This window comes from Aegilops tauschii, chromosome 1 (assembly GCF_002575655.3).
Source record: "Aegilops tauschii subsp. strangulata cultivar AL8/78 chromosome 1, Aet v6.0, whole genome shotgun sequence".
In the NCBI taxonomy this organism is placed as follows: Eukaryota; Viridiplantae; Streptophyta; class Magnoliopsida; order Poales; family Poaceae; genus Aegilops; species Aegilops tauschii.
Genome location: NC_053035.3, coordinates 52,751,244 through 52,764,349, shown reverse-complemented (window position 1 = coordinate 52,764,349; position 13,106 = coordinate 52,751,244). Strand labels below are relative to the sequence as shown.

Genomic DNA, 13,106 nt, shown 5'->3' with positions numbered 1-13,106 from the left:
ATGACCTCAAGCAGGCCCCTCGGGCGTGGTATGATACTTTGAAGGAATTCCTCATGAAGAAAGCCTTTAAACCCAGTTCACTCGACCCTACTCTTTTCACTAAATCTTATGATGATGAATTGTTTGTGTGCCAAATATATGTTGATGATATTATCTTTGGCTGTACTGACCAACGTTATAGTGATGAATTTGCCTATATGATGAGTGAAGAATACCAAATGTCTATGATGGGAGAATTGAAATTCTTCTTAGGTCTTCAAATTCGTCAATAGGGGAATGGCATATTCATATCTCAGGAGAAATACCTCAAGGATGTACTGAGGAAATTCGGCATGCAAGATTGCAAAGGCGTCAAAATTCCGATGCCCACAAATGGCCATCTGTGCACTGATGAAAATGGTATTGACTTCGATCAAAAGGTATACCGCTCCATATGGTTCTTTATTGTATTTATGTGCATCTAGGCCAGATATTATGCTTAGTGTTTGCATGTGTGGCCGATTTCAAGCTACACCGAAGGAATCACACCATAAGGCTGTGAAGCATATTCTTCGATATCTAGCTCACACACCAACACTTCGATTATGGTACCCCAAGGGCTCGGCTTTTGATCTCATTGGATATTCTGACTCTGACTATGCTGGTGATCTTGTGGACCGCAAGTCAACATCTGGTACATGTCATTTCCTCAGACGATCTTTGGTCTGTTGGTCCTCGAAGAAACAAAACTGCGTATCATTCTCTACTGCTAAAGCTGAGTACATTGCTGCTGGTTCTTGTTGTGCTCAATTGCTGTGGATGAAGCAAACTCTCAAGGACTACGGCGTCAACATGAAGAATGTGCCTCTCTACTGTGACACTGAGAGTGCCATCAATATTGCTCACAACCCAGTTCAGCACTCGAAGACAAAGCACATTCAGATTCGTCATCATTTTCTTCGTGATCATGTGTTGAAGGGCAACATTTATATTGAGCATGTGAAGACTAAAGAACAGCTAGCCGATATCTTCACAAAGCACTTGGATGAGAAGAGATTTAGCAAGTTGCGGTGTGAGCTAAATATCTTAGAATCTTCGAATGTTCTTTGAAAAGGACACTCATCGTAACACTTATGCAAAATTGAGGACTTAGATGTGCAACACATGAAGAAACGTTTTTCTTCAATCAATGAAGAATAACACTCTAAGTGTGAAGAAATTAACGAAGAATTTGATTCTCAGGACCCTACGACAATTGTACACGGTGTCTGAAATCATCATTCTTATACGGTGGGTCACGCCACCACCAAAAGTTGAAAATCTTCAATTTGAGTTTTTCCTCAGTTTTTGAAATTCCTCAGTTGCTCATTTTCTTCAACTTTGCATTGTCTTCACCGTTTCCGTCGTTTTTCTTCATTGGCTATATATATATATATATATATATATATATATATATATATATATATATATATATATATATATATATATATATATATATATATATATGATTTTATGTCCTCTACAGCATTCATTTATGGCTAATTCTCAAGTTGGTTTTTCTGCTAAGTGAATGTGATCGGACCCTTCCCCCTCTATGGTATACTCAACCCAATCTATTCACAAATTTTGAATGTGCGTTCTATTTGAAACTCGTTCAAAATCTTCATTGTGTCCTTGTCAGCTGAAGAATTTGCGAACGGAACTTTAAAACTTATCTTATCCAAATTTTCGGCTTTGCCGCTCAAACCGTTCCACATCCCACGATAATACTTATCTATTCACCCATGATCTCACACGATCGCCACCTCTCAGTACGTGGGTGACACATGTCAAGTGAATGAGAAGGGTCAGGGGCACGTTCGTCCAAAATCTTCGGGCGAACAGTTTTTCACCGTGTCTATAAATACCCCCTCTCCCCTTCCTCACTTCCTTTACTCCGCTCGACCTCTCTCCAGCTCGAGCTTCTCAATACCCTAGCACCGCCGCTACTTCATCGTTGCCGGTGAGGAAGAGCTTCACTGCCTCGACCTCGTCGCCGACGTACTCGCGCCGGCCGCGGATTTTTTCCCTCCGCCGCCGCCGTAGCCGTCTTCCTCCGCCGAGTTAGGGCGTGGAAGATCTACACAGACGAACTTCTCATCTCTACCTCACAGTTTGTCGTGTTCTTCGTCCAGTGTAATTAAAAGTTACTTTTACTGCCCTCTTTGATTCAAATGATTTCTACAAAATCTTCAAGGGTGTTTATTCTTAAAATTCCCACACACTAAACACCTCACATGTCATCTGTTCTTGATTCATTTCTCTAAGCTTTAATTTTTCTTCAAGATTCCTCAATTGTGTGGATCTTCGATCTATACAACTCTGGAACCTAAGACAAAGAATTCTTAGTGAAATTCTTCAAGACTTATCTGGTCAAATTCCTCAAACTTGTTCTTTTTGAAAAATCTTCTGAGAACGCATATGACCTCTCGAAATTCCTCGCAACTATACTCTGTTCACAGGTACTCATGTCCGCTGCTGAATCTCTAGGTTCTCATCAACTTAACTCATTTGCAGCGTCCCTCGAAGAAAAGTTGCATAATTCTTCAGAGAATTCAATTGTTCAAATTCCTCATCTGAAGAAAATGGCTGATGGAATGAAGCCACAGAAAGGAGGAAAGAGGCCTAAGGTCAACACTGCATTTGAAATCCCTGAGGACATCTATGCTGGGTACTGCACACCCCCCGAGGAAGATAAAAATCAGCGTAAGGTGCGCATTCAGAAGATAGAGAGGAGATGGGCAAGAGAGTGGAGGGAGTACAGGTATGTGACTCCCAAGTACATGAAGAAATTTGCACTCAATCCTCCATGCCCAAGACCTCCGTTGGCACCTGGCCAAGAAGCTGATTCCACCAGCCTCAAGCGTGGTGAGGATTATCCTGATGAATGGGCCAAGCGCCAGGCCAAGTTGGCCAAACAGGCAAAAGAAGCAATGAGGAAATTCAACGAAGACTCTGCTGCTGCTGCTGCTGCTGAGGCCTCTCTCAAGCCTAAGAAGGTCATGTCAAAGAAGCCTGCGCACAAGCCAAGTGCTTCACCTTCAATGCCCTCAAGGCCAAGTTCCTCAGCAATGCCCTCACGGCCAGTTCCTCACGCTGCTCCTGATCCTCCAAAGTCCTCAGCTGCTCCGACAAAATCCTCGGCACCTGTGCATCTCGCCACGTGCCAAAGGACGACAGGCATCTCTATTGCCTCAGGAGCTTCTGCAAGTTCCTCAGCTGCACCAAATTCCACAGCTGGCCCCTCTCTGCTGAAGAAGAAGACTACTGCTGGACGAGGTCCTCGACCAAGTCCTCACAAGAAGCAGGTCGCCTTCCAAGTACCGTCTGAAGAAGACGAAGCTGATGATGATGAACTTGCTGAAATCATCAGAGATAGGCAAGTCAGGGCCGCTAGAGCCAAGGGCACAAATGTGCCTCTGCTTTTGGATCCAAAGTTGATCCTCCATTACATTGATCTCTGGCACAAGGACCCAAACACTCCTATGCCTGACTTAAAGCTGACTCCTGGCCAAAATCATATGCTGACTGCCTTCATTCAAGAAGAGAAATGGAAATTTGAGAAGGCCAGGCAGATCAAGAAAGCGCAGTACAGGAAGGAGAAATTCCTGAAGAACAATGTTGTCTCTATGACAACTCATGATCTTGTGAAGATCCAGTCTGAAATCAAAGTCCTCAGCGATGATTTCAATGCTTACTATGCTAATTGGCAAGGAGCCAAGGTCAGGTTTGTTAAACTGACTGAGAAGTTCACCTCCAATGTTGCAGCCCCATCGCAACAAGAAATTCCTCAGACTGAAGCATCTGCTCAGCCAACTGAAGAACATGCCAGCACCACTGATGACATTCAGGCTGCTGAAGAAAATGTGAGTTCTAGGGCTGATGACTGCATTCCAGCCGCTGATGAAATTGTCAGGGCATCCACTAGTGGTGCGCCTGAAGAAAATGAAGAGGTCAGGGCAACTGCATCAGTTGTGCCTGAAGAAAATCAACCACATTCCTCTGCTCCTCCTGCACCTACCCCAACTCCAATTCTTTCATCTGCATCAGATGTGAAGAAGACCAAGGCTGTAGAGCGTGCAGCAGTGAAGAAAAGGAAAGCATCAGCTTCATCGGATTCTTCAGCTCCGAAGAAGATGAAGAAATTGACCAGCTCAGTTGCAAACCCCATTGATGTTGTTCCGATCTCAACCATGCCATCAAAGGACTTTGTTCCTTTTGATGAAGAATATGTGATCCCTAGCAGATCTGATGAAGAAAATCCTTCTGCTGCTTCTTCAGAGCAGAAGGGTGAAGAAATTGAAGTGGATGAAATCCCTTCAACTCCAGCTGTTTCCTCGCCTATGCCTCAGTTTACTGCTGAAGAGGCCGGCGTTGAAGAAATGGAAGATGAAGACATAGACATTGGTTGTACCACACCAGTGATGAATGATGACTTTTGGGAAAGTCAGCACCCCAACTCTCCACTCTTCACACCTTTACAACAAATTCCTCAGTCCCCTGTTGCTACTGAAGTACAAATGGGATCTGAAGAACCTCGTGCAACCCCATCTGTCCATGAAGAAATTCCAGCCACTAGTGCTGAAGAAAATGTACACGAAGAATTGAAGACCCAGGCTGTCACTGGAGTAGAAGCTGAAATTCCTGAGCCTGAAGAACCTGAGGTGATAATGCAATTGAGTGACACTCCTCAGCCCAAGCCAAAGGATCCATTCTCAAAGAAGCAGAAATTCAAGGCTGATGATTTCTTTGGCGAGCACGTGTTCTTCACTGACTACAATCCCTATGATTCTGCTCGTCTTAGAAGGAAGCGCTTCTGGACCGCCAGCCAGGCCAACTTCTATTCTTCACTGCTCTTCAACAAGGACAAAGTCTTCGACCATGAGCATATTCCTCATGTGGACATGGAATCAGTGCCATGCTTCACTCCTGTCCTCAGTGTGCTTCATGACACACGCCTCCTCAACTTTTGCACACACATAGTTGATTGGAATGAAGAACTCATTCTTCAATTCTACGCAACTTTGCACATCACAGGAGATCCTAACGATGTGAACTCCTGGGTTTTGGACTGGATGACTGAAAATACTCACTATAAGGCACCGGCCACTGAATTACTTCACGCCCTGCCCATCAGTTCTCCACCTGAAGGAGCTCGTTGCATGTACCAAGAACCTGAGCTTACTGATCACTATATGCAAGTGCTGATGAAGCCATTGAAACCAGGTCAAGCCTCAAGGACAAAATTCCTTGTGAAGGAATTGCAGTATGTACCAAGGACAGTCTATCGCATTCTGACGAAGACTATGAGTCCAATCAAAGGCCACGACTCATCTGATGAGGAAATTGTTGGCATCATGAAGAATCTGGTTTTCAACATCATTCATGGCATTCCTTTCAATTATCACGATTTCATCATGAGGACTCTGGCAAATGTTGCACTTTCACCGTTTGAGCTAAAGCCTTATGCACCGTGGATTATGAGATTCATCAGAACAAGGTCTTCACTCAACTACAAAGCTGATTTTCAGAATCACCTCAGCTACTTGCCCCTGATTGAAGTCCTCAAGCGGACCTATTCCTCAGCTGACGAAAAGGGCAAGGCACCAGCTGTTATAGATGAAGGCATTCGTCCATTGGATGGTCAATTTCGCAAGGGTGCATCTTATTCCACCAATGATGACTCTACCACTCATGATTCTGCTGCCCATGCCTCCAAGCCAAATCCTCAAGCTACTGACCGTGAACTTATGCTAAGTCTTCACCAGAAGGTGGATCGAAACCATAAATGGGTTAAGCGTCAGTTTGGTTCAATTCTTCACAACATGACTGCTACACATAATGCACTGAAGAAAACCCATTACTACCTCCATGAAGTCTTCGGTCGCACCTGGGCTGTTCTGTCTCACATTTACAGCGAAGAAGATCTAAAGAACATGGGTCTCAAGGAGGACTTTGACTAGTCTGCACCTCCACCGAAGAAATACAAGAAGGTCAAGGTTCCTTCCTTGGTGGCCAGCTCCTATTCTTCATCGCGCGAAACTGATGAGCATGAAGACTTGGACGACACTGCAGCAGGCCCTACATCAACAAACGACCCCAACAACGCTAGCGCTCCTCCATCATCATGATATTCTTCAGGGGCGTTAGTCCTCATTTTTCAATCCTTTTGGTCATTCGATGACAAAGGGGGAGAAAGTTGAGTTAGTCTTCAAGCGGGTCTATCTTATATGGGCGTTTTTTTCTTAAGTTACAACTCTCGTTCCTCTGATGACTTTGCTAGATCGAATTGTAAACTTAAACTCTATGGTGACCTGATACTTTTGCTGTGTTCTTCTGCATGCTTATTCCTCGCTAATGTTAATGCACGCATGCTGAATTACATCAGTCAACATATTTCATCATGCATTTCAAATTCTTCAGGTTATATGTCAAATGCGTGTATGAATTACAAGATATAGGGGGAGATCTCCATGATTCTACTCTTCAAGTGTGCATTGCTTCAAGAGCAAATTCCTCACCATGCACATCTTAAGGGGGAGTTCTTCTATATCTTGCAATCAAATACCTCAATATCAGTATTTACACTTCATATGATTATCCCCGTTGAAAACTTAACCTATATTGTCATCAATCACCAAAAAGGGGGAGATTGTAAGTGCATCTAGTGCCCCTTAGTGATTTTGGTGTATTGAAGATTATAGGTTAAGAAACTAATGCGTTTGTGAGTGTACACAGGTCTATAAGTCTATGAGGAGTTTGATAATTACAGAGATAGTCGACCCCTAAAAATGAAGTTCTTCGACTGAAGACTTTGGTATTCTGAAGACTTTCTGAAGACTTTGAAAGTGAAGAAATTGGTGTAACCTTGAAGACTTGGTATTCGTTTGAGGAACATGAAGCGTGAAGACTTTTGTTTTCGTAGTTTCATTTTCTCTTTCGTGAGTCATAGGAAACACCATACTGTTAAAAGGGGTCGAGGAAATAGTAAGGAAAAATTTCCAAGTGATGCTCAACTCAAAATCCTACACCTACCAATCCCTTCGAGTGAAGCCATTGGAAATCTCATACAGTTCAGTCATATTCTTAAGTGACAGAGACGACGTTCTTCTGGTCTCTGAGGAATTTGTTCTGACTGAGGAGTTAGGAATTCGCCAGTGCAGATTGCCTACACTGTGAGGAACATGATAGCCCTGAGGAATTAGACACTAAAAATTCCGACCGTTGTTGTGCTACGCGCCAGCTGTCCCAAAATATCTTCCCACCTAACGGTCATATCATTGAAGGGCATTTATGTCTTATCATGTCGGGCTGCTCCCTAGGCTATAAATAGCCGCCCCCTACAACCACTAGCTGGTTGGCTGCTCCGAGAGAAACTGACATTTGTCATTTGAGAGCATCCCATCCTCCCAGGATTTTGAGCGAAAATCATCAAGTGAGGAAAACCCAAACCAAACACCTACAAACCCAAAGTGATTGAGCATCACTGAAGAGATTGATCCTGCGTGGATCCGACGCTTGTTACCTTTGAAGATTGTGCTACTTCCAGACGGTTAGGCGTCATGGTCTAGAGCATCCAAGAGGAATTGTGGATCGCCGAGTGCCCGAGTTTGTGAAGGTTCGGAAGTCACCTGAAGACTTACCACGAGTGATTGGGCGAGGTCTGTGTGACCTTAGCTCAAGGGGAATACAGTGAGGACTAAGTGTCCTGGACTACGTGTTCAGGACTGGGTGTCCGGGACTGTGTGTCCTCAGGTTTAAATACCTAGCCGCCCTAACCAGATGTACAACTGAGACAGCAGTTGGAACTGCTCTACCAAATCATTGTCTTCACCAAGCTTACTGGTTCTATTTCCTCAACTCTTTCATTTCCTCATAACTGTGTTGTGCACCTGTTCATATCTGTGTTTGAAGACTTTGACTGAAGACTTTCTCAATTTCCTCAGTTCAATTTCTTCAGTCTGTTTGTCTTCATCCTGTGTTTACGCTTTCTGTACTCTGTGCTTGTCTTCATTTCATCATGATGACCATGCTTGTGTTCTGCTATGTTTACTTTTGAGTACTTATTCCGCTACAAGTAGGTCTTCGCTAAGGAATTTCCTCACCTACAAATTCCTCAGTGAAGAATTCATAAAAATCACCTATTCACCCCCCTCCCCCTCTAGTCGATATAACGCACTTTCATCATGCAATTTGCATAGAAGTTACCCAGGCACATTTTAATAAAAAGATTGTTTTATGTAGATATGAAAAGCATATTGCCTTTTATTTCTTCAGAAAAAGGACACATCAATGAGATGGTTGCGTAGTTAAATTAACTACTACGCTCATCCACTTCCTCAAAAAACTACTACATCATCCACGGTGCAAATGACATGGCAAGCTAAAAAGTTGTCTAGATTTTAATTTTACTGTTCGGTTGGTGCATTTGCACCTAAGAGCGGAATCTCAACCCTTAAAAGATGGTCGTTCTTATTAGTAGCACAGAAACTATCCTAGGTTAGTTGGTACAAACGATTCAGCTTATCTTTGGCGACCTGGGTTCAAATCCCAGGAACCACGATTATATGTTTCTTCTATTTTGAAAGAGAACCATGGCGTTCGGAAGTGGAGTTACAGGTTTTGTATAGAACACATGAAAAACTAAGAGCTCAATGCTTTTTGTCAACATGAACTTTCGAATTTGTGAGCAGATTTTGAAAACATGAACATTTCATGAAAAGTTGTTTTAATTATCAACCTTTTTTTCAAAACGCAAACGTTTTATGAAATTCTCTCGCTCATTATCTGAATTTGCGATTTTTTTGAAACAGAATTATCTATGGTATTTTACGGACATTTTCTGAATTGGTGAACGAAAATAAAAAATTTGAACATTATTGGAAATTTTGAAATTCCATACTTTTTTGGAATTTCTGAACAAAATATTCATATTTATTGAAACTAAGCAAACACATTTCGAAATTCTAAACATTTTATGAAATTCTCTCGCTCATTATCTGAATTTGTGATTTTTTTTGAAACGGAATTATCTTTGGTATTTTACAGACATTTTCTGAATTGGTGAACGAAAATTAAAAATTTGAACATTATTGGAAATTTTGAAATTCCAAACTTTTTTGGAATTTCTGAACAAAATATTCATATTTATTGAAACTAAGCAAACACATTTCGAAATTCTAAACTTTTTTATATTTTTAGCATTTTTTGAAATGTTTCTGAATTTTTGAACATGTTCTAAAAATAAGGCAACATAATATGAAGTTCTCAACTTTAATAGAATATATGAACTAAATTTGAAAACTAAAAAAATGAATAGATTTTGAAAATTGCCAACATTTTTAAAAAGAAAAAATAAACTTGGAAAATAGAAATGAAAATATATCCCTCAGCGACTGGTTTACTATTTGTTTTTTGTTTCTTTTACATTTTTTCTTTTTCCTTGTTTGTTCTTTTTCATTTTTCAAAAAATGCTCAGGCATATAATAATTTGTTCAAAATTTAAAAAATGATTACTTTTAAAATTTGTTCATAAGAATACAAATCTTCGCATTTTTGTAAAACTGTAAAAAAATATCTGTCTCTTTCAAAATTGCTCAGAATGTTAAAACTTGGACATTTCCTTAAAAGAGCGACAAAAATTTTGAGCATGATTTAAAAAAAACACTAACAAATTTGAAATGCCAATTATTTTTGAGAAAAATAAGAAAACATTAGAAATCAATTTGTTTTCCAAATTTCCCCAAACATTTTTCATTTTCTACAAAATTGATTTTTCTAGAGTTTTTTCGGTGAAAAAAAGGGTGATTAATTTTTGGACCTGTCGCCACTTGCATACGATGTCGGAAATCGTTTAAACATGGCATGGATGCCTACCATAAGCATGCCCACCTGCTTGCAAAAGTTGGGCCGTTCAAGAATGTCCAAAAATTGACCATGTTGAACAGAGGGTGTTCGGGTAGGCAGGAGGCTCCGTCTGAGAGCACATTATTTCTCGACATCCTTGAAATGGACTCATTTTTTCCATAACCTTATATGACCATTTCAAGGCAGCATGCCAAGTTGTTTCGGTTTTAGACAATGTTTGTATTTTATGTAGTTTTTTCTGCCAAAAAACAGATAAATGGTTGGACGTCTTGCGACTTGCATATTGTGTCGGAAATCATTCTAACCTGACATGGATGCCTATCATGGGCATGCCCACCTACTTGCAAAAATTGGGGTCGTATGAAAAATGTGCATAAGTAGGCCATGTGCAATGAAGGGTGTTTGTGTAGGCCATAAGACTAAGTCTGAAGGCATGTTGTTTTTTGACATTCTTTAAGCCCTAATTGTTTCCTGGGTCTTGTATGACCAATTTAAGGCATTATGACCAATTTAAGGCACTATGTAGACATGACCGAGACACCTCTCCGGTCAATAACCAATAGTTGAATCTGGATGCCCATATTGGCTACTACATATTCTACGAAGATCTCTATCGTTCGAACCGTTATGACAACGTACGTAATTCCCTTTGTCCATCGGTATGTAATTGCCTGAGATTCGATCGTCGGTATCTTCATACCTAGTTCAATCTCGTTACCGGCAAGTCTCTTTACTCGTTCCGTAATACATCACCTCGTGACTAACTCCTTAGTCATTTGCTTGCAAGCTTATGATGTGTATTACCGAGAGGGCCCAGAGATACCTCTCCGATACTCGGAGTGACAAATCCTAATCTCGATCTATGCCCGCTCAACAAACACCTTCGTAGATACCTGTAGAGCATCTATATAATCACCCAGTTATGATTGGGGCATGAATATAACATTGACTTAAGCCTCCCCCAAGTTTGAGCGATACTTTCTCCTTCACGAGGCCAAAAAATATATATATAATTTCGATCACGGTGAACCAGATGCATAGGATAAAACTTTTGATGAAATTCCAATTTCAATCAGTTGTAGTTCCATGATCCAATATCATCACATAGCCTATACCATGTCAATGCATTTCCCTTCAAAGATAAAGGGAAGACCTTCTTCTTGACTTTATCCTCGGGCAAACCTGCAAGCTTAAATAATCCACAAACTTAATCCACATAGATTAGATGCATATCAGGATGTAATGTTCCATCTCGTGCATAAGGATTAGCCAGCAGTTTCTCTATCATACCCGAAGTAATTTCATAATAAATATTTTCAGTAGGTTCAGTAGGTTGAGGAGCACCTCTTTGCTCTTTCGATCGAGGTGAAGATACCCCAAACAAGCCCCTCAAAGGATTATTTTACATAGCAAAAAGTGACAGTAAATTTCAGCACACTATATAAATGTTCCCTTACCAAATTCCACTTACCAAAGGCGCTTCACTCCCCGGCTACAGTGCGAGAAAAGAGTCTTGATGAACCAAAATTATAGGGGATCTATCGTAGTCCTTTCGATAAGTAAGAGTGTCGAACCCAACGAGGATGAGAAGGAAATGACAAGCGGTTTTCAGCAAGGTATTCTCTGCAAGCACTGAAATTATCGGTAACAGATAGTTTTGTGATAAGATAATTCGTAACGGGTAACAAGTAACAAGTGTAACAAAGGTGCAGCAAGGTGGTGCAATCCTTTCGGTAGCAAAGGACAAGCCTGGACGAACTCTTATATAAAGCAAAGCGCTCCCGAGGACACATGGGAATTACTCTCAAGTTAGTTTTCATCATGCTCATATGATTCGCGTTCGTTACTTTGACAATTTGATATGTGGGTGGACCGGTGCTTGGGTGCTATCCTTACTTGTACAAGCCTCCCAGTTATGATTAACCCCTCTTTCAAGCATCCGCAACTACGAAAAAAAATTAAGATAAATCTAACCATATCATGAAACATATGGATCCAAATCAGCCCATTACGAAGCGACACATAAACTAGGGTTTAAGCTTCTGTCACTCTAGCAACCCATCACCTAAATATTACTTCCCAATGCCTTCCCCTAGGCCCAAATCATGGAAGTGTCATGTAGTCGACGTTCACATAACACCACTAGCGGAAAGACAACATACATCTCATCAAAATATCGAACGAATACCAAATTCACATGATTACTTATAACAAGACTTCTCCCATGTTGTGACACCCCCGATTTGACCGTACACTAATCATGCACGCAAATGTGTACGATCAAGGTCAGGGACTCACGGGAAGATATCACAACACAACTCTACAACATAAGTAAGTCATACAAGCATCATAATACAAGCCAGGGGCCTCGAGGGCTCGAATACAAGTGCTCGACATAGACGAGTCAGCGGAAGCAACAATATCTGAGTACAGACATAAGTTAAACAAGTTTGCCTTAAGAAGGCTAGCACAAAAGTAGCAACGATCGAAAAGGCAAGGCCTCCTGCCTGGGACCTCCTAACTACTCCTCGAAGCCGAACTCCATGTAGAATCATCCTCGGGATCTCTAGCTCCTGGACTCCAGCATCTGGTTGCGACAACCAGGTACAGAAAGGGAACAGAGGGAGAAAAGCAACCGTGAGTACTCATCCAAAGTACTCGCAAGCAAGGAGCTACACTACATATGCATGGGTATATGTGTAAAGGGCCATATCAGTGGACTGAACTGCAGAATGCCAGAATAAGAGGGGGATAGCTAATCCTGTCGAAGACTACGCTTCTGGCAGCCTCCATCTTGCAGCATGTAGAAGAGAGTAGATTGAAGTCCTCCAAGTAGCATCGCATAGCATAATCTTACCCGGCGATCCCCTCCTCGTCGCCCTCTTAGAGAGCGATCACCGGGTTATATCTGGCACTTGGAAGGGTGTGTTTTATTAAGTATCTAGTTCTAGTTGTCATAAGGTCAAGGTACAACTCCGGGTCGTCCTTTTACCGAGGGACACGGCTATTCGAATAGATAAACTTCCCTGCAGGGGTGCACCACATAACCCAACACGCTCGATCCCATTTGGCCGGACACACTTTCCTGGGTCATGCCCGGCCTCGGAAGATCAACACGTCGCAGCCCCACCTAGGCTCAGCAGAGAGGTCAGCACGCCGGTCTAAATCCTATGCGTGCAGGGGTCTGGGCCCATCGCCCATTGCACACATGCACGTTGCGA

The 13,106-nt window shown here is 41.8% G+C and overlaps 1 long non-coding RNA gene across 1 annotated transcript in view; it reads right to left on the bottom strand.

The window, feature by feature from the left end:
* LOC141039283 (uncharacterized) overlaps positions 1 to 12,490 on the bottom strand; it is a 224,757-nt gene extending 212,267 nt beyond the window's left edge. The window contains exon 1 of the long non-coding RNA XR_012200209.1: positions 12,400 to 12,490. This is a non-coding gene — a long non-coding RNA (uncharacterized lncRNA). The remainder of the gene's footprint in view (positions 1 to 12,399) is intronic.
* Positions 12,491 to 13,106: the final 616 nt, after the last annotated feature.